Raw genomic sequence first — 17075 nt, forward strand, 5'->3', positions numbered from 1 at the left:
TTGCTCTTTTTGTTGAAATTAGGTACAGTTGTTCTACAACTTATAAACTGGTTGAAATCTAAAATGTGATTTGTAACAGTTATTTGGACCCTCATATTTTATTTTTCTCTAGAAACAATGATTTTTTTATGGTTCGAAGATAGGTCATAGGTCTGTGAAAAAGTCCAAATGACTCAAGATTAAAGTTCAGTTCTTTTCTACTGAACATGACTGCCATATTTAACATCTTATGAGGTTAAATTTTCCTCAAATTTAACTTCAGCTTGTATGTATACATTCTTTCTGACCTTTATAATTTCCTCCTCTCAAGTCCCTCTACCACCTCCTTTCTCTTTATGTAACACTGATGCCCTCAAATAAGGTTCAAACAACTGCATTCCTGGGGCAGGAACTCCATCTAATACGAGGGTTGGTTTAGATTTTGGGGCATCAGCCTCAAATGGTAGCAGAGCTCTGGATGGTGAAGGACATATCCAAGGTCTATTAGTGGCTTTTCTTTCAGCCAAGGGTTCCTCTGTGTCCTGTCCACTGCTACCACCCTCCTTGTTACCAAAGAGCATTCTCTCTTCCTTGGCCCTCTCTGCTAGAGTCTCAAACACAGGCATTCTGATAGGTTTCTAAGGAATTTGGCTGCTAGTAACTAAAGATCACAAATAGACCAGGAGTAAAAATTCCCTCTTTGACCTGCTCCTGCTTTTTCCACCATAGTCCAAAAAGAAATGAAGTTATTTACAGAAGCTTATAGGCTACCAAGGACAGTCTATTGCCATGGATACTCACTATACCTTTTGCCATTCATACGTGTCATCAACTCACCTCTTCTTGTCATTCTTCACTGATGACACTGAATGAGTTGTAAAAGAATCTGTAACTCTGCAAGAAAGTAAAAATGTATACAAAAAGTAAAATCAGACATTGTGGAAGGCTATCCGTCTCGTTTGTCTTACAGGAGCTACAACAGGAAAAGCAAAATCCTTAAGAGACATGGCAGGAAGTAAAGAAGCAGTTTTGGTATACAACTGTGGGATTGTTTAGTGATTCCTTAAATTCTCTTCCAGGAGTCATCTCCTGCCCTCACCTTTAACTTATGTAGAAAGACAAATGTGTCCTAGCCTTCAAAGAGGACTATTATATAATTCATGACCCAAACCAGGACACATTGAAAGTGAAAAGGGACACTACTGATACTTAGGCTGACACAATAACCACATACTGAGATTGTGCTAAGCTAACCTTTAGTCCTTCCTCAAGGGGAATTTGAGCTCACAGGCCAAAATAGAGGCCAGAAGAGTACAACTACTGAAAAAACAATACAACAAACATATCTGAAGCAGAGCTAGTGGATAATCCTGACGAAGATTTAAAAATAAGAATGAGAAGTACACTTAAAGAAAAGGGAAGAAGTCAGTTACTTAAAATTAGAATAAAAAATCACTTTTAAAAGTCCAAGAGGAAACCTTAGATGTAAAAGTAAAATTGTAGAAATAAAGCAGCAATTCATGGGATAAACAGAAGTATGGATATGTGTGAAAAGCTAATTAGTGAGTTGGAAGATCAGACTGCTGAAATAGTAGAAAAGAACAAAGAGATAGAACATACAAAAAAAGAAAAGAAAGAAAAAGACAAGTGATATGGCAGATAAAAACAGAATTCAAAGTAGTGAAAAATATGGAGAATAGGAAATCTTCAAAACAAAAACATAAAGGCAAATTTCCTCAATTAAAGAAAGAATATTATAAAAGTGATGTTTCATCCAATAAAAATTTAAATGACATTCACTAATTGCCAGGAATCGTCCTAAATGTTTCGCAAATCTTACTTCAATTGGCCTTCCATACAACCCTTGAGATAGTTACTAGAAGCCCCGTTTTAAGCATGAGGGCATCGAGAACATCTGGGGAAGATGACAGAGTAGAGAGCTACAGGAGTCACGCCTCCAAAAACAGCTAGTGGACAGACAGAAGCTGTCTGAAGTAACTGCTCTGGGGTTCTGGAGGCCAGGGGAGCTCTGAATAGCATCTGGGGAAGAGTGGAACAAAGAGACTAAGAAACTGTGGTAAAAAATACTATGGGTAATTCACTTTGAGGCAGTGGCCAGCAACCTTCCCCCATCCTTGAAGCAAGCTACCTTGGGTCCAGTTCCTACTTGGCTGCTGTAGACAGATAGGGACATGGAAGCCCTCTTCCTCAAGAATGGGGTTAAGAGGAATATCCAAGTACTAATCGTGGCTTTTGATCACAAAATTTAGATCACTGGGCCCTGGTTCTGAACCATAATTCAAGCACACCTCAAACAGGAAGCGCAGTGGCCATTGTTTCAATGATGACCCTGAAAGAAGCAGAGCTGAAGGAGGCTTAAAGGCATTCTACCTACTTAGTGTGCAGTGAACAGTTTGACAAATAGTGGCATCTACTACTGCCCCAGAAAACCACAATCTTGGAGAGCTGACACACAAAAAGGCTTTTTGGCATCTTTCCTGATCCTCTCCCCAGGGCCCTCTGGAACAGGTCTGCACCCCCTTTATGGGTCCCCCACCATGTTTAGGCTGGGAGACACCGACTTGGCAAAGTCCTCTCTGGATTGACCCTCCCCCCTGAATTTGTCCTCTAGGCAAATGCAGCTTCAGGCAAAGAAAGAGGAGTAAAAAATACATTACAGAGAGAAAAACAAACAGAACAGAGCAAGATGTTCTGAGAAGGAAGAGAGGTATGGAAGCTTTCTCCATGACAGAAACAATTGCACAAGCAGAGCTATCTTAAAAATTGTACCATATACCCAGAAGAACAATCAAATGTAGAAGAGTTGATCAAACTGGATTGGTTAAACACAGCTAATTCTAAAGGTCTAGAATAAGTTGAACCAAGTATCAAAGAAGAGCCTTAATACAAAGCCAAATAACAATAAAAACCTAAACAAGCAAGAAAACTGATCTACAGAGTGTAAATTCATCAAGATAATCAAATACTTAGACACCAGAAAGAACTGCAAGTTATGTTAAGACCAGGAAGATATGGTCCAGACAAAGAAACAAATCAAAATTTTGGAGGAGACACAGAATTTGGAACAACTAATCAAAGATGCTCGTAAATCAATTCAAGAAAAATATTGCTAAAGAGATAAAGGATATTAAGAAGCCACTGGGTACATAAAGAAGAATTTGAAAGAATGAAAAGAAAGATAACAAAACTAATGGAAATTAAAGGCATAATAGAAGAGATTAAAAATATACTAAATGTATCAACATGGTGACATAAGACATCCACTGAAAAACCAACGCTGAGATTTCTTGAAGAAAAAAAGGACAGATCTCACTTGTTTAGAAATCTGGAGAAAGGTAGAGACTGGAGAAGGATTCTACAAACACTGACTCAAAGAAAGAGGAAAATATCAGGCAAGAAGCTTCTGTCCTGGACTGGCTGGTCCTCTCTACTCTCCCTTACTTTGTTCCACACAGCTTGGGAAGTGCCCAGAGGCACTGGCTGAGATCCTTCCCACCTCCCACCAGGGACACAGATTAGAAAAACCCTCACAGCAGTGAGAGGGAATCCCATGTACATCCAGACACAGAGACCCAAGTTCACAAAGACCTAGTGTAGAACACAAGCCTTTGAGGAGTGCTGAATACAAAAGGGGCCCAAGGAGGAGAATCCAAAAGGGAGGGTTAGGAGGAAATGGCAGAACCTGCTTCTTTCACAAAAGCAGCAAAAAGACACACTTTTCTTTCACAAAAGACAGGCAGAAACTGTCTGAATCAAATATTTGAGGAAGACGGGAGGATATTACAATGTCCAGGGCAGTGCAGGATGGAAAGACTGAGAAAACATGGGCAGAGGCTGTAATTCTGTCCACAACTCCTGGTGTACATTCCCCACTCTTGGGGGAAGCAGTGGCGGGTGGCCCAAACCTGGCTTAGGGAATGGCTGTCATTGGGATGGCAGCAGGAATTCTTTGCCCAAGTACAGAGGAGGACACAGACCAACACTGAGCCAAATATTGGCCAGCAAAGTGGGAATATGGAGTCCCATCAGATACTGACAGGCACCACAGTTTCAACTTCTTTAGAGGAGAAATATGTATCCAGAGAGTGTTATCTGCTGGGAAGTCCAGAAAGCGCAGGGAAAACAGATGGGCTTTTTGGAATCTTTCCAGACATTATCCCAGAGCCCACTGGAAGTGGTCTGTGCCTCTTGCATGGGTACCCAACCCTGTTTGGGCTGGGAAATACTGATGACCCAACCATCAAACAAGTGCCCTAATAAAAACGCAAGCAAGAAAAAAATCCTAGAAAAGAGAGCGAAACTAACATTCAGAATAAACCCATTAAGATAATCAAATGACCCAGGTACCAGCAAAAAATCACAAGGCTTAGTAAAACATACAAAGATATGATCTAGTCAAAGAAACAAATTAAAAAGTTGGAGGAGACCCAAAATTTGGAACAACTAATCAAAAATATTAAACAAATCTCCCAAACAAATTCAACAAGATGGCTTAAGAGATAAAAGATATTAAGAAGATACTAGTTGAGCTTAAAGAAGAATTTGAAAGAATACACAGAAATAGAAAAATAACAGATATTATGGAGACGTAAATCACTGTAGAGTAAATTTAAAGTATATTAGAGACATGCAACGCAGATTTGAAGAGACAGAAGGAAGCATCAGTGAATTAGAAGACAAAACACAAATTTGAACAGACAAAAGAACAAATAAAGAAAAAATATGAGCAGGGCCTCAGAAAAATGATGGACAACAGGAAGCACACAATCATGCATCATGGGTGTTGCAGAAGGAAGAGGGAAGGGAAAAGTTCCAGGAAGAACTTTTGAGGAAAAAGAGGCTGAAAATTTCCCAACCTTTATAAAAGACACAAATATGCAAGTCCAAGAAGCAGTCCAACATACTACTATGGAAAAAATCTGAATAAGCCTACTCCAAGACACATACTATTCATACTATCAAATGTCAAGGGGAAGAAGAGAATTCTGAAAGCAACAAGAGAGAAATGATTTACCACATACCTGGGAAGCCAAATAAGTTTAAGTGAAGAGCTCTCATCAAACACTATGGAGGTGAGAATGCAGTGGTATGATATATTTAAGATAATGAAAGAGAAAAAACTGCCACCAAGAATTCTTTATCTGGCAAAGCTGTCCTTCAACAATGAGGGAGAGTTTAAAATATTCACAAACAGTGACCAAGGAGTTTAACAAGAGGCCTGTTCTATAATAAATACTAAAGGAAGTTCTGCCAGCTGAAAAGAAATGACAGGAGAGACAGGATTGGAGGAGAGTATAGAAATCAAGATTATCAGTCAGGTTGATTAAAAGGGTAAAAGAGAGGACAAAAATAGATCTGACAAATAAAAGCCAAAATACAAAATGGTTGAAGTAAGTACTGCCTTTATAATAATAACACTGAATGTTAATAGATTATACTCCAATCAAAATACATGGATCAGCAGAATGGATCTGTAAAAATAAGATCTATCTATATGCTATTTACAAAAGACTCATTTTAGACCAATGAAACAAACAGGTTGAAAGTGAAAATATAGAAAAAGATATTCCATGCAAGTAGTGACCAAAAAGTAAGCTGGGACAGATATACTAATATCAGACAAAACAGACCTTAAGTGCAAAAATGTTAAGAGGCAAAGAAGGACATTATATATTTAAAAAAAGGCAATTCACACAAAAGACAAAAATCGGGAGTGTTTCTATATGCTAGTAATGAACTATCTGAGCATGTAATCAAGAAAAATATTCCATTTACAATAGCAACAAAAAACCCAAACATCTAGGAATAAACTTAACCAACAACATAAAGGGCCCATACATAGAAAATGATAAAAACATTGCTAAAAGAAATCAAAGATCTAAAAGTCCAAATTAAGGCATCAGCAGGATGATATTCTCTCTGAAGAAGGACTGTTGGCACCTGGAACATTTCTGTCACATAGGAGGGCATGTGGCTGGCATCTCCTGGTCCTTCACTTCTAGATTTCATTGCTTTTAGCTTCTGGTTCCAGTAGTCTCTTCTCTGAGCTTCTGTGAGTCCTCTCTTAGCTTCTTCAGGGCTTTTCTTTAAAATTCATCTCTTAGCTTCTCTGAGCTCTTTGGGCTTTTTCTTTCTTTTATACTCTCATAAAGGATTCCAGTAAGGAATTAAGACCCACCTTGAATGGGCTAGGTCATATTTCAGTTGAAATAACTTAATAAAAATGTCCCACCCATAATAGTCTTTAATAGGATTAAAAGAACATGGCCTTTTCTGGACCAGAAAACAGCTTCAAACTACCATATTCCATCCTTCGGACCTCTAAAAGACCTATGCTTTCCCTATCCAAAATACACTCATTCCATCACAATATCACAAAAGGCTTAAATCACTTCAGTAATATTAAGTACAAAATCTCATCAAAATCAGTACAGATGTGGTCTGCCCTAAGACAAAATTCCCCTCTGGCTGTGGACCTGTGAAACTCAGAAGAAGTTATCTGCTTCCAATATATAAGGAGGGGTGATACACATTCCCATTTCCACAGGGAGAAACTGAAAGGGAAACAAGGGTAGCGGGTCCCTAACAGTTCTGGAAACCTGCAGGGCATACTCCATGAGATTTCCAGCTCTGAAAGTCATCTATAAAATGACATTTTGTCCTCAGGGCTTGATAGAGTGGCAGTCTCACCCTTTCCAAGGGTTTACACAGCATCCCTGTTCTCTCCAAACACTGGGGTGAAGGTTTCAACACCTCCAAACAATGGGGAGGTAGCCATGTTCTTGGCTTCATCCTCTTCAAGCATGTTACTGCTGAACGGACTCTCTCCATCCTCAGGGCACAGGTTTAACCTCACTCAGAACAGTGGGGTGGCAACCAGACTCTCCCTAATCCCTGTGGCATGGCTCCATCCTCTCTGAAGTCCATGCCACTAGAACTCATCCTGAAAGAAAGGGAAGCCAAGCTTTCCTCAGTCCTTAAGACACTGGAGAGCTCTGGGGTGGCAGCACTCTTCCTGAAAAATGGGGCAGAAGGCCTGCCTTTTGTAAACTCTGGGGCAAACTCACATTTCACATATGCATGCCATCTCCACTGGCCTGACGTGACTTGACTCTAGACCTTAGCTTCCATGGTCCTACCTTTGAAATAATTTTTCCTTTAATCTGTCTCTTTTCTGTCCCTCTTAGTCCAGGATGGTAGTGGTTCTGTTCATATAGAGCTCATAAAAAATTTGGTTTCATATGCAGCACACAGGGGGTCCCAACCATCAGACAACAGAACCTTCCATAAATCCTTCCTGGATAACTCCGTCCACAATCCTGACTCACACTGACATGGCTGACTAGTTCTATGTTCTGTTAAATCCTCACATGGGGCACTATTCTCTGGGGTCTCATTTCTGGAGACCCAGGATTTTCCAAAGTACGTACTTCTAGTTTTTTTCTATCCAAGAGTTCATTTCTCAGCTTATCTCTTTCCTCTCTCATTTTACTATAAGATGCAAGGAGAAGCTAGGCTGCTCTTGGCACATTGAATTTAGAAATCTCTTCTGCTAAATTGCTGAGTCTCTTCTGCTAAATTGCTGAGTTTATCACATTCACATTCTGCCTTCTATCTGACATTAGGATTCACTTTTGCCAAATTGTCTGCCACTTTAAAACAAGGCTCACCTTTCTTTCAGTTTGGAAAGATGCAGTCATCATTTCTATCTGAGTCCTACTCAGAAGCACCTTTAGTCTCCCTATTTATACCACAGTCTCTTCAAAGCAATCCAGGCCTTTTCTATCAAGCACTTCACAATTCTTCTAGAATCTTCCCTTTATCTATTTATAAATCCATTACAGCATCTTTGGTATTTCCAAATCACAGGAGCACCCCACTTCTCGGTATCAAAATCTGTTTTGGTTTGCTAAAGCTGCTGGAATGCAATATATCAGAAAAGAGCTGGCTTTTACAATGCGGATTTAATAGCTTACAAAATGTACAGTTCTAAGGCCATGAGAATATCCAAATTATGGCATCACAGGAAAATACCTTCTCTGAAGAAAGGCTGCTGGCATCTGGAACATCTCTGTCACCTGGGAAGGCACATGGCTGGCATCTGCTGGTCCTCCACTTCTGGGCTTCATTTCTTTCAACTTCTAGTTCCAGTGGCCTCCTCTCTGAGCATCTGTAAGTCTTCTCTTATCTTCTCCAGGGGTCTTCTCTACAATTCATCTCTTAGCTGGATCACAATTCAGTAGAAATAACCTAACCTATAGGTCTCATCTAAAATAGGCCCATCTCCACAGGAATAGATGAAAAGAACATGGCCTTTTCTGGGGCACATGACAGCTTCAAACTACCACACAACCCAAGTGTCCATCCACTAGTGAATGGATAAACAAAATGTGGTATATTCATTCAATAGAATATTGTTTAGCAGTAAGAAATGGTGTTCTAAAGCACAGGACAACATGGATGAACCTTGAGACATTCTGCTGAGTGTAACCGATGCAAATGGACAAAAAATGAACTAATTATAATATGTAAACTCACAGACATAAAATCTAGGATATAGATTACCAGGAGATAGAATGAGGTTAGAAAATGGGGAGTGGTTGCTTAATATGGGCAGGATTTTTAACTACATTGAATTTAAATGTTTGGAAATGGACAGAGGTGATAGTAGCACATGATTGTGAGTGTAATTAACACTGATGAATTGTGCGTGTGAGTGTGGTTGAAAGGGGAAGTTTCGGGTCATGTTTTTCACTAGAAGGAAAGATACAGGCTAAAACATGGACCTGTATATCACAGTAAACCCTGTTGTGGATGGCGACTGTGATTAATGGCACAAATGTAAGAAAGCTCTTTCATGAATTTGAATAAATGTTCATCGTTATTATAAGGTGTTAATAGTAGGGTGATATATGGGAAAATACACCTAACGCGAACTATGGACTATAGTTAATGCTAATATTTTAATATTCTTTCATCATTTGTAACAAATGTGCTTAGATGCGGCCTTGCTTTCTAAGCCAGTTAGGAAGGTGCCCTCCCTACTATGTGGGACATACTCCCAGGGGTGTAAATCTCCCTGGCAACATGGGAAAGAACTCCTGAAATTCACTGGAATCTGGCATCAAGGGATTGAGAAAGTCTTCCTGACCAAAAGGGGGAAGAGAGAATTGAGACAAAATAAAGTTTCAGTGGCTGAGAGATTTCAAACCGAGTTAAGAGGTTATTCTGTAGATTATTCTTATGCATTATATAGATAACCCTTTTGAGTTGATGGTGCTTGAGCTGATGGAGTGATACACAAAGGTTCTAAAAATGATCATGGTGATGAATATACAACTATGTGATGCTATTGTGAGCTACTGATTAGTCACCATGTATGAACTGTATGTGTGTGAAGATTTGTCAATAAAAATATATATTTTTTAAAGTGTAACAAAGGTAGCACACCAATTCTAACTGTTAATAATAGGTGAGTATGGGGAGTATGGGTATTTTTTTTTTGGCATAATGTTAAGATTTATATGATTCTGTGCTCTCAACCACTGTGTGTCATTGATTTGATAGCAATGCCTTCATTTTCTCTTGAGTTAAAATTTTAGGTACTCTTGCAAAATTCTAATGAAGAAAAAAGTCATGGTAAAAGTCCAAGATGAGCCATTTTCTTAGCTTAAAGGTTTAATGTTCAGTCTTTAGGTTAGTCATACTGAATCCAAAATACTTCCTTGGCTGTCTAACTAAAATAAGTTCACATATGTCAATTAATCTGTTTCAAAGTTCTTAGAGCTTTTAGCAGTTTATAAATATGTATATAGCACATGGAAAGAGAAATTGAAGAGTATTACACCCTTATAAGAGGCTTATCTCCTATCAAAATGGTCAAAAAAGGAATCTAAGAATTTCCCCGGATCTCTATAGTAAAAGGTGGACACAGCTATAGTATAAATATGCCTGACTCCTAATAAATGAGAAAGTTCCCAATACACAAAAGAAAAAGTTAAAAGTCATTTGCCTCTTTTCATTCATACATCATTTAAAATTTCATTTCTTCAGAGAGACCTTTCTTGATCTTCAACCAGTGCAGGTTCCACAACCCTTTAGTAATTTTTGTTACGGCTTTTCACTAAATACTATGTTTTCATTGACTAATTTGCTTGTTTCCTGTCTTCCACAACTTCCTCTGCTTGAATGTAGAGTTTAAGAGAATGAGGATCTTGTACCCCTTTTTTAATTCTATATCATAAGCATCTATAATAAGGCCAAGCACATAGTGGGTGCTCAACATATTTATATTACATTAATTAATAATTAATTTCATGGTAAAACTCACTATAAATTTCCTTTAAATATACTGTGCCAAAATTACACATATAATACTATTCTAGTTAAAACTTAGATTATTAACCTTTTAGAATTACTTAAATGGAACAGAATAAGATATTTTTGGGTTCCTAGGTTGGAGATGAAAGTAAAAATGATGTAGATATTAGTTCAAAAAAAAAAATCTAGTTATTTTTAGCAAACCCTAAATGCAAAAACCATCTGTTACTGCCTAATTTTGTCCCTAGACTTGATTTAATTTCTTCTATTGATTTTGTGGGAGGCAAAATTTCTAGGTAGGTAGATCCACAGAACTTCGACTTCTTGTAACCGGTAATTGCTAAATAAGTAAACTGGGACTATCTGGTTGTAAAAGATTGGCTATCCATTTTTGAGTTTTTGTATCTAGTCCTGTTGCACAGTCTGTATCCCTTCAGCTTCAATTACCCATTGTTTTACTCTGTTTCTAACTCCTGCTGGACTCTGTTACCAATGACATATTTCAAGTTTATTCTCAAATGTCCATTCACATCAGTGGGACCATACAGTATTTGTCCTTTAGTTTTTGGCTGGACTCACTCAGCATAATATTCTCTAGGTCCATCCATGTTATTACATGTTTCATAAGTTTATCTTGTCTTAAAGCTGCATAATATTCCATCGTATGTATATACCACAGTTTGTTTAGCCATTCTTCTGTTGATGGACATTTTGGCTGTTTCCATCTCTTTGCAATTGTAAATAACACTGCTATAAACATTGGTGTGCAAATGTCCGTTTGTGTCTTTGCCCTTAAGTCCTGATTGTAAAGTAATCATGTTAAAACACTGAATGAAGCTGCATCTGAGCTATAGGGTTTTTTTTTGGTTTTTGTTTGTTTGTTTGTTTGTTTTTACTATTATTACTACTTTTATTTCTTTTCTCTATATTAACATTTTATATCTTTTTCTGTTGTGTTGCTAGTTCCTCTAAACCGATGCAAATGTACTAAGAAATGATGATCATGCATCTATGTGATGATGTTAAGAATTACTGAGTGTATATGTAGAATGGTATGATTTCTAAATGTTGTGTTAATTTCTTTTTTTTTTCTTTCCGTTAATAAAAAAAAAAAAAAGATTGGCTAATGCTTTATTTGGAAGTCTTTTGCTTCATAAGCAATATAAAAGTGTGCTATCCATTTGCAAAAATGCCATGGTCACCACCAGTAGGAGAGAAAAATCTTTACTGTGATGTCACCCTCAGTTGGCAGTTCAGGATATGCCATGCTCTGAAAGTGAGACTAGGAAGAATCAACTCAAAATGAATGAGAATATCATCTGCACAAGAAATTGATGATACATAATCTGAAAATGAGTAACAGATGAGGACACTGACTGCTCAACTCTTTCCAAAGGAGCACAAAGGCTCCCTGGTCTTAACAAGAGACTAAATACAGCAACAGATCTCCTATGATCTAACAAACAGTGGTGTGCAGATATCAGTGTTATAAAAAGGGGTAAAGGACATATGGAGTATAAGAAGAGAACTCACAAAGATTTCATGTTGGCCAGTGTACCATGAGCTCCCACCAGGCTGACAGAGGTATACCGGACCACAAGGGAGGTGAGGCCCAACAGGAAGTAGAGCCATATCATCCTTGAGATAAGTCAGCTACTCTTATCATGAATATCCTCAGCAATAAACCTTAATTTGGTTTTCTAAGAAGAGACTTTTTCTGGGAAGAGAATGTACCTAACAACCATTATGAGCATTTGGCATCCTTTCAATTATATTTCAGATTAAGATTATGATAAACTGGGGCTCTAATGTGTCAGTCAGTCTCCTGATTTTGGTTAGCATGAGTCAGTCTGCCTGGAAAACATGAACATGTAAAGCTGAGCACCAGAAATCTGACCCCCAATGCCTACAAGATATAATTCTGGGAAGTTGGTTTGTGCCTCACTCAACAACCCTGCATCTATTTTTTTCTACCATCTCTCAACCATGATGGAGATACAAACCATGAAATAGCTATGGTATAGTTAATAGAGAAGTGGCTTGATCTGATAGTGGTATTAAAATCTCACCTTTATCTATTCATCACTCTCAGATTTTAAGTTAACTTATCATATATATTGTCTAACAGTTTCAGAGCTGAAAACTGTTTAAAAATCTTATATAAAACAATGATGAAACAAAGAAAACTCCAAGCCTTCTATTGTCACAAGGAAGACCTAATAAGATGTCTTATTAGGTCTTCCTAATAAGCATGAAATTATATGTTTTCATTTCCTTGGAAAGGCATTTTAAGAGTTTTTCATTTAAGTTGTCTTTCAGAACAGCCAAGAAGCCATGACAATGAGTGAATGAATGCAGAAATTTTGGAATGAACAGACATTTTACTCTCATAACCCATTTTGTCAAGTGAATCATCTCTCTCACAGGTCAGAAGAATCAAAAAGTAGGTTTTGGACATCTTATTAGGTCTTCCTTGTGACAATAGAAGGCTTGGAGTTTTCTTTGTTTCATCATTGTTTTATATAAGATTTTTAAACAGTTTTCAGCTCTGAAACTGTTAGACAATATATATGATAAGTTAACTTAAAATCTGAGAGTGATGAATAGATAAATTTCACAGGAAATGGTTTATAGACATGTCTCAAATAAACATACCAGCATTTGCTTTTTGTGGCATCCTTGAGTCATATTTAATATATCATTAAGCCAGTGTTCCTCAAACATATATAATGATATACTAGTTTGGGGAGATATTAATTACAGTCAAAGTAACAATAGCACATATATGCCAGATACTTTTCTGAATGATTTATATATACTAATCCATTTAATCCTCACAATTATTCTATAAGGTATATACTATTATTTCCCCCACTTTACAGATGAGAGAAATGAGCTACAGAAAGGGTCATCTGCCCATCATCACCAACTTGAAAGAGGTACAGCTGAGATTTGAATCCAGTCTGACTCAGGAATCCATACTTGTAGTCACAACATTTACCTAATTTTCTAAATGTTCAAACAAGTTTGAGAAACTACTGGTTGCATACAGTTCTTTGCAGTGGACTTATATGCTGATAAACACTGTGAACCTCTGAGACAAAACTGGAATACACAACAGTTCTTAAACTTATTTCGCTATAGAACCTCTTTTGCACAGAGGAAATGTGTGCAGAACACTTTTGGAAATACTATTATGAAATGGTATTTCTTTGTCACTTGAAATGAATAAAAGTCCCCCCTACAAACCAACTTTACACTTTAATCAACAGATTTAAACTCTAATCACAGATAGCATTAATAATATGCTGCTCTCTCAGCTTGCTTAGAAAGATGGGTTGGAGTTAGAGTCGCCAAAACTCCTCAAGTAGGCTGAGGGTCCATGAAAGGAGCCTTCCTAGTTCCACATGGGTATGTCCATATCCTTGAAGCAAGGTTCACAGAAGTCCCTTCAGGTTTCAAGAGGAAAGTTACATTTTATAAAAAGAAAGACATCTATAGGTAACAATTGCTTCTCAACAGGGACAGTCAACAGGGCTGACTACAGAATATACTGATCAATCACATCAGGGAAAAATGCTTGAATAACCACAAGGTAAGAATTTGGATTCTGACACAGGCAGCGATACTGAAAAAGTACTAGATTTTCCAGATGACTTCCACTAAGGAAGAGAACTGGCAAATATTCAAAGTACCCATCAGATCCAGTGACAGATCAGGCCTGCTAAGTTTGTTGCCTGGGGCACCAATCTTTAAATGGGGGACATCACTAGATTGATACCTGAACTCCTTTTAGGGAGAGTATTGTATGAAGCCTGAAGTAATACTTTGATAAGTTACTTGGGGGCATGAATAACAGGTAGCTAAACTGCCTTCTAAGGAAGGTGGTAGATACTGTGAAACCAACCTGAACTTATTTGGTAATGCATAAATCTTAGACACAAAAGAGTTCATATAACCTGTCCTATAAATATTCTGTCCTTTCAGGTGTTTTAAGTATCACCTCGCATGAAATGTTTTTCTCCTGGCAAACAGACCAACTTTTCAGAGACCCAAATTATCCTAAACCAGGGGTTGGAGACAGAAACTTATAGGGGACATGCCTAAGGTTATATGTTATATCCTAAGGGTGCTATAGGCCTCACTCAGATTTTTATCTGTTTATGTAAGGGTGAGGCTGTCCCTAAAATATTTTAGCCAATTCACATATCTTAAATTTTAATACAATTTTAACATCCATCTTACTAATAAAAATCCATTTCTGACTTTCACTGTGGTAGTTAACAATGTTTTAGGTATTGATCCAGATGGGATAACTGAAGGGCTTGTAGTGGCCCCTCTGGAGAAGGGCTTCCTGAATAGATGCCAGCTTTTGGCCTCTGGACTGAACATTAGGGCCATCAGCTACCCTACAAGAGAAACTTAAAGCAACCAGCACATACATATTATCATACTGCCTAAACTGAAGAATTTCTAAAGGAATTATAAGCACAGAACAAGATCTTTAAATTGTAAGTTTGCCTAGCTCATTTAAAAATCTCATCTGTGTACAGTTTACATTTATTATGAAAGAAGGTACACACATATTCCCTATTCCAATAACCAAAGCTGAGCATTATGTTTAACATTCAGAAAATCTGAATCATATCACTTACCTATTAATTTGGCAACACATGGAAAGCCGTCTCATAAATCGCTGCATTGTAAAACCTTGTGGTTGAATTTAATCTACAATTAATCTAAGAAAAAAGAAAAATACATATGAATGTGTTTAAAATACATACGATATCCCCTAAATTAGAAAGTCATGCATAGAATTTATTAGATATGAAACAGCATTTCTAAAGAATCCACAGATTTATGAAATTTACAATATTGTGCAATTTTATAAATCCCGCATAACTTGTGTTCTATCTTCTCCATTGGTATTTTAGTTCAACAAACAGAACAGTTCTATTTGTTCAACAAAATTTAAGTTTAGCTCAAATACAGAACCAATTGAAAGATTATCCATTTCTCACAGAGGACCCAGAATGTGCAAGAAAACATATTTCAAGACAATTTTACATTACCATAATGATTTATGATATTTCCATCCTGAAATATTCTGTAGAATAAATCAAAGGAGGGAGAGGGAAGAGACATGCCACTCAACATTTCACAGAGCTGGGCTCATGTAATGCAAGAAAACGGGAAGTCACTGGAGAATAAAAAAAATAATATAGCAAAGTGCATTGCCAAGTTAATAGTAATCACACAATGTCTACATTGAGGCAGACAGAAATGTTCCACAAGCCCCTAAACTCTTGGCAAGGAGAGAAAAACGAAAACAGATTTTTTAAAAAATACTTTTTTTACAAAAGAAAAAGAAAGACAAACAGAGCAATCTGGACAAGATGCTGATTCTGAGTTTGAAGCCTGGGGCACAGCCACCTGTAAATTCCTTACTTTCGAGGAGTACCAGCTTCTGTGTAGCGCGGAATCCCCGAACTCTACGGCTACAGCTTCATGCTCCAGAGATGTGGCCAGGAGAGCCCGGGCTGCGAAGGCAGCGGCGGATGTCCGCGGTGCCCTCTTCCTGCAAGCCCTGTTTCCCCTTACCTGCAGCCGGGGGCTGCCCTACCCCGGGAAGCCTGGCCCGGAAGGGCCAGAGGGCGGAGGGGCAGCTGTTCACAGCAGATCTCGGTTCTCACAACTCAGTGAAACTTCTCAGTTGTAGTAAATTTTCCTCGAATTTCTGGAAGCGGTTTCTTCCACTACCTTTCAAGAGTGATGGCTTTTACTTTCTCTCATCATTTTTAATTTTAATTTTTAATTTCCAAAAACTAAGCCCTTTAAACCTAATTCATCACCCCATTCCTGGCTAGCAACAAGATTGCTTCTACTTACCCCCCCCCAACGTAAGCCTAGTTGTTCCCATTCCCCAAGGGTAAGGGGCTCCTCGGGAGGTATCCCTGTCCAGACACAGGGCAAACCTACCTGTCCACAGCCCCCAAAGATCCCCATCCTCTCTCCCCCCATCCCGCTTCCCAGGTGTACCTATCCCTCTAAAACCAACGTTAAACTCTTCCAACCCTCTTGGTGAAGATGAGAAAATGACATTAACTGACCTAGAAGGCCAAGGATGAGATAGTCCCTCTTTGCTCAGAGACTCCCACCCTTAGGTCTTTACCTGGTGCTAAAAAACAGCCAGTACTGGAATAAGAACTCCGTGTCCATGGCAACCCCAAGTAACATTCTTAGAGGTCTAGAGAGGCCATAAAGTGGGGAATAGAATGCACTTGGTCTGGGAAAGCCTGAACTTAAACATACCCTTTTCCTTAAAGACTGGGGGAAGAGAACAGAAGATGTACTAAGTTCAAAAACTCTAGGACAATAATCTCTGTCCCCCACTAATAGAATGGATCCTTCTTACATATTCTGATTTTGAGGAAGGGTTCATGTAGCTTTTGATTTTCCCTATGGATTGGAGAGGGGCTGAATGTTTTCTAGTCAATATTAAATTTTATTAAAATAGGCAAGGTCAATGGTCAATTGTCACAAAAGAAAAAAATACTTCATTTACTCAAGCTATATTTTCCTAAGATTGTGAAGAAGCAATAAAGTATTTCTTGTAAATTAAAAATATACCCATATTCCTGGAGAACAAATCTTGAAAGTGTATACACATGCTAAACAAATGAAAACAAACATGGAGAGAGAGTTTTTAAAACGTAAATGAATCATTATAAATTTCTATTGTTAAAATAAAAATT

General features: G+C 37.9%; 1 long non-coding RNA gene across 1 annotated transcript; it reads right to left on the reverse strand.

Annotated features, from left to right (window-relative positions):
* Nucleotides 1–218: 218 nt before the first annotated feature.
* LOC143679249 (uncharacterized) lies at nucleotides 219–16861 on the reverse strand. The gene is made up of 4 exons (XR_013173612.1): nucleotides 16431–16861; nucleotides 15922–16080; nucleotides 14976–15059; nucleotides 219–873 (listed from the first exon to the last, which is right to left on the reverse strand). It is a non-coding gene; the product is annotated as an uncharacterized LOC143679249 (long non-coding RNA).
* Nucleotides 16862–17075: the final 214 nt, after the last annotated feature.

Source organism: Tamandua tetradactyla, chromosome 4, assembly GCF_023851605.1.
Source record: "Tamandua tetradactyla isolate mTamTet1 chromosome 4, mTamTet1.pri, whole genome shotgun sequence".
In the NCBI taxonomy this organism is placed as follows: Eukaryota; Metazoa; Chordata; class Mammalia; order Pilosa; family Myrmecophagidae; genus Tamandua; species Tamandua tetradactyla.